This window comes from Capra hircus, chromosome 12, assembly GCF_001704415.2.
Source record: "Capra hircus breed San Clemente chromosome 12, ASM170441v1, whole genome shotgun sequence".
NCBI classification, from domain to species: Eukaryota; Metazoa; Chordata; class Mammalia; order Artiodactyla; family Bovidae; genus Capra; species Capra hircus.
In genome coordinates this window covers 5,731,260-5,737,259 of record NC_030819.1, presented here as the reverse complement: position 1 = coordinate 5,737,259, position 6,000 = coordinate 5,731,260, and positions in this window count along the sequence as shown.

Here is a 6,000-nt window from a genome sequence, read left to right as displayed (position 1 = left end):
AGGGATCATACCATCACAAGGATGATATGGGGCCCAGAAAGCAATAAAAATGTTGCACTTTTGTATTCTCATGTCTGCTATCTTGTCTCGTGTCCGTATGGTTTTATACCTTTTCTTTTTTGCTTTACAAGCATTTTTACATTTCAGTGAGATGTAATGGCTGAGCAGAATTGAAATGTGTGTTCCATCTACCATGCTTCTTTCAAAACCCCTGCTTTTTGTAATGAAAATAATACACTTTTATTATGATTGCATCATTTATCTCCTACCCAATCTGTTCTTTGCTCTTCTCTTTTGCTTATGATTATATAAAATATTTTGAGATGTGATGTTGATTTTTTCCTATTCATCATTAATTCCTTTATTTTCTTTATTGTTTTAAGACAGATTTGGCAGTTATATCAATATAACATTTCATAGCTCTTCAAAGGTATAATTCAAGTTTAGCTGCAATGTGTTTTGGTATACCATGTAAGGTCAAAGTCTAATTTATTTTTTTAAGTAACTTGACCTGAAAGAGAATCACTTGCTTAATGTTCTAGTTTACGTTATCAATGATGCTTCTATTATTAAATATTATATTTATATGTAATGAGGTCTGATTTTGACCTATTATCCTGATGATATATCATTCTAGGAGAACTTGCTATATTTTATGTTATAAAGAAATACCAAATAAGAACTATTTTCTGTAAGGTTCATCTTCTTTATGAGAGGTACAAGTATCCAGAGCCTAATCTTTCATTCCTATCTGTTTTTAAAATTCTATCTATCACTTTGTGTCTTTGAAAATTTTTTTAAGTATTTTTTCAATTTGATATTAAAGTTTTACTGAAACTTTTCGTATATAGGGATTCCCTGGTGGCTCAGGTGGTAAAGAGTCTGCCTACAATGCAGGAGACCTGGGTTCAAATTCTGGGTCTGGAAGATCCCCTGGAGAGGGGAATGGCAGCCTTCTCCAGTATTCTTGCCTGGAGAAGCCCATGGATGGAGGAGCCTGCTGGTCTACAGTCCTTAAGGTCGCATAGAGTGGGACACAACTGATCAACTTCATTTTCATTCAAACATGAAAATGAAATTGAGTAAGAACATCTTTGAAGACTGAGTTTCATTTTCATTCTCCCTATAGAAAGTGTATTACAAATACCTGTTACATAAAGAAGCAAAGAGTATGCAAACAAATTGAAAAAAAAAGTTTATACATGTGTTACCCAGTAAACTAATATATTATGCTAAAATTATTTGTGTGCAAATATTTTTATTTTTCCCATCACAGAAAAATAAATCTCTTTTTCATTTATTTTTGTTTTATTCTGAATTTCTTGTTTTGAACTTTTGACACAACACCTCTGCTCTTTCCTTTGCAGAGACATCACATCATGTTCATAAGAATTACATCAGCACTTTGGTTTTATCACCAGAGCATGAAGCTCAAAATCCTATGTTCCGTTATTTTCCAAAATCCTGATACTCTAGGGAAATTCTTAGCAATTATGATTTTTTTTTTCCAAAATGCCTATAGTAAGTTTTTTAAGAAATTATCTTGTTAAAAGAGGATGTTCTTGTATGGAGGGAAAAAATATCAAATACTTAGAGCTTCTCAGTTAGACACTTAGATCTTCTTTACCATCTGTGATCAGCCTAATTCCTTTTCCTCTCTGAACATGAGCCTACTGTAGTGAGGATCAAATGAGATCAACTATGCAATTAAAAAAACAGAGAGAGAGAAAATAAAAAATAAAAAAGTAGACTGCCTAGTGTAACACACTAAGAGAATCTAAGCTCTTAGTTTAGATTTTTAATAATTTATATAATTGCATCAGAAATGAACATAAATTTTAATATTGAAGGTAACATGGGGTCAATCTGTAAGAGTTCATGAAAGTTGATGGAAAAACATTGTCAGGTATGGAAGGAATGGTGGCACTTTATTCTGTGTATTTTCTGAGTCACACAAATGTCTCTGCTCATTCCTAGAGCAGACCATGGATTATACTTCACTGTATGCGGGTTACATGGAAAAACCCTCAAGTAATCTCTTGAGGTAACATCAGTGCCCCCTTTTTAAAATGAAGAAACAGGTGTTGAAACGTTAACTAGGTTTTTCAAATTTCTAGTTTTATGGAAGTGGAATAATATAGGAATCCAGGCATCTTTCCTTGGAGCCCACAGTCCTAAGCACTATGCTACCCAGCTTCCTCTTTGGCAATAGATGAAAGTGAAATGAGAGTTATGGATAAAATGAAGGAATATTATTACATTCATTCAAGTACAACCTTGCAGGATGATGTTGGTAGGAATGAAAAAAAAATTCACCTGAGGCACACTGCAAGGTTTAAATAATGCATTTTATTAGAGGGATGGAGAAAAAGATAAAAATAAATTCAAGTATTGAGACTGCCTGACTAGATAGCTAGCAGTCATTGTCCCTGAGATCAGGGGCTTGGAATCAAAGCTCACGGATTTGATTTGCGCCCATGTTCATTGGCACTTATAGTGAAAATTCAGACAAAGTCAGAGCTGATAAAAAGGTCAGACCTTCAGATAAAATCTCATAGCCCTCTTGGTAAAGTTGAATAGCATTTCCTGTCCTGCTATTTCCTGTTTCTGTCTAAGTGGAGCTTCTTCAGTTTGATTTTCAGGACTGAAGGCAGTGGCACTTGTGTTGCATCATTGGACCTAGCCTTAAGAAATAAAAATAAAAAGCCATTTTAATGACCTTTAATAACTGGCCCCAACTGAAGACCTTTGCTTCAATGTACACTTGTTTTATTGAGTATACAACTGTGTTAACTGTGCGTATATTTATCTGAGGGTGGTTCAACATTAAAGGACCAACCTGCAATGTGGGAGACCTGGGTTTGATCCCTAGGTTGGAAAGATCCTCTGGAGAAGGAGGATTGCAAGGAAGGAAGTAGCTACCCACTCCAGTATTCTGGCCTGGAGAGTTCCATGGATTGCAAAGAGATGGACATGACAGAGCAACTTTCACTTCATTGGTAGCTAAGCAGCTAAAGAATCCCTGCAATGCAGTAGACCCCAGTTTGACTCCTGGGTGGGGAAGATCCCCTGGAGAAGGGATAGGATACCCACTTCAGTATTCATGGACTTCATTGGTAGTTCAGACAGAAAAGAATGCACCTGCAATTTGGGAGACCTGGGTTGGATCCTTGGGTCTGGAAAATCCATTGGAGGCGGCATGAGAATTCCCATGGACAGAGGAGACTGGTGGGCTACAGTCCATGGGGTCACAAAGAGTGAGACAGGCTACAGTCCATGGGGTCACAAAGAGTCAGACATGACTAAATGACTAAGTACAGCACAGCATATCTGTTTGAAGAGGGAATATTCTAAGAGTTTAATATATGAATAAACACCCATCAGTTCAGTTCAGTTCAGTTCAGTTCATTTCAGTCGCTCAGTCGTGTCCGATTCTTTGCGACCCCATGAATCACAGCATGCCAAGCCTCCCGGTCCATCACCAACTCCCAGAGTTCCCCCAAACTCATGTCCATCGAGTCGGTGATGCCATCCAGCCATCTCATCCTGTCTTCCCCTTGTCCTCCTGCCCCCAATCCCTCCCAGCATCAGAGTCTTTTTCAATGAGTCAACTCTTCCCATGAGGTGGCCAAAGTACTGGAGTTTCAGCTTTAGCATCAGTCCTTCCAACAAACACCCAGGACTGATCTTCTTTAGGATGGACTGGTTGGATCTCCTTGCAGTTCAAGGGACTCTCAAGAGTCTTCTCCAACACCACAGTTCAAAAGCATCAATTCTTCGGTGCTCAGCTTTGTTCACAGTCCAACTCTCACATCCATACATGACCACAGGAAAAACCATAGCCCTGACCAGACGGACCTTTGTTGGCAAAGTAATGTCTCTGCATTTCAATATGCTATCTAGGTTGGTCATAAATTTCCTTCCAAGGAGTAAGCGTCTTTTAATTTCACGGCTGCAATCACCATCTGCAGTGATTTTGGAGCCCCAAAAAATAAAGTCTGACACTGTTTCCACTGTTTCCCCATCTATTTGCTTGGAAGTGATGGGACCAGATGCCATGATCTTAGTTTTCTGAATGTTGAGCTTTAAGCCAACTTTTTCACTCTCCTCTTTCACACCCATAGTAACTTATTTATACTTAGTTATGTTCATGTCAGCATGTTAGATCATTTTTGTACTGTGAGATTTTTAATTTAGAAGATATTTTAGGCTCTCTATTCTCTGGAGAAAGTACAAACATGCACATTTGTTTTTTTTTTTTTAATTTTTATTATTTTTATTTTTTATTTTTTAAATTTTAAAATCTTTAATTCTTACATGCGTTCCCAAACATGAACCCCCCCTCCCACCTCCCTCCCCACAACATCTCTCTGGGTCATTTGAAGGATGATCTTTAGTAAGCATGAGGTTATCATAGGAGTTAAAGTTAAGTTCTTTGTCCATTTGTATGAGTTGGGGAGTGAACACAGATTTCCAGATCCTACCCCCTCCCTGAACTGCCAGGAGTACTAGAGGGAGCATAGAGGGCAGTTCTCATGCAACTTAGTTATCCTCTGTAACTCACAAATTTTGCCCCAAATAGCAAAATGGAAATGGAAGAAAAATAAACTAAAGATGAAATGTGTATATCTGTCAGGTTGGAAAAGTATAAAACCAGATGAAAAAACATGTGGAAATGAAGAGACTAGCAAACAAATCAAATATATTTATATAAGAGAAGACTCTGCAACAATTGGTTGCTATGGACCAAATCTGTACATAATAAAGTGGAATCTATATCCGTCTGTCTGGAATCTATCTTGGCTGAGATATATGCATCACTTTGAAGGACCCTGCTGTGCTGGGCTATGTGTGCTCACTCAGTTGTGTCCAACTCTTTGCAGACTCAAAGGGTTGTGGACTCTTATAGTCCACCAGGATTCTCTCTCCATGGAAATTTCCAGGCAAGAATACTGGAATGAGTTGCCATTTCCTGCTCCAGGGAATCTTCCCAACCCAGGGATCGAACCTGCATCTCTCTCATCTCCTGCATTGGAAGGCAGATTCTTTATCACTGAGCCATCTGGGAAGCCCCATATTAACGTGAACAAACCTCAAAAACAAAACACTGGCTGAAAGAAATGAGATTGGATTGATGCATAACAACCAGGATAGAAAAATGAACAACCAAGAAATGTTGGGAAAAATATGCAAACTTTCTAAAAGGGGAATCTCTATTGGAAGGACTTATTTTAAATATATTAGGGAGTGTTTCTATGAGAGAGAAGACAATAGGATTAAAGACATAGACGAAAGTGGGAAATCAGGCAAAACAGGAGAGGATTTGGTCTAGACTAGAGGTAATGACACACTATATCCCATCAATTGCATAGTGGAGGCCACTCAGTGTTGTACCCTGAGGTCCTTGAAGAAATTGTCCTCTTCATTTGAGGAACATGAAAACCCTCTTTATTTGACACTGTTCTTTAGCTTACAAATCATTTCATATCCTTTATTTTATATAAATTAATCAAAGGAAAATAGATTCAGATACCTAGGCTGAGTTTAAAAGAATAGTATCTAAATAGTTTGGTTCTCCTTAGACCACATTTCTGAAGGATTCTCACTTGGCCAGTAAAACACTTCTTGGGGAAATTCATTTATAATAAGTAGTCCCATGATGCAAAGGCTTCAGAAGCCACAGACAATCACGAGAAGGGAGGTAACTTGTTTCTTCTCTGTTAGAGTCTAACTGGCTTTTCTTCTGCAAGTATACAAACAGACAGGGTGGCAGGAAATGTTACCTAGCCTTTACTGAAATCCTCAAGTGTCCATCCCATGGAGAGAGAAAAGTACAAATTTTATAGCCTTTATTTTCATCCTGGTTGGTGGGCAGCTGAAGTTGGCACTGTAAGCTTTCCTGGGCAGCTCTTACGGAAGTACCTTGAGATGACAGAAGTACCTTGAGAAGACAGAAGTACCTTGAGATGACAGAAGTACCTTGAGAAGACAGAAGTACCT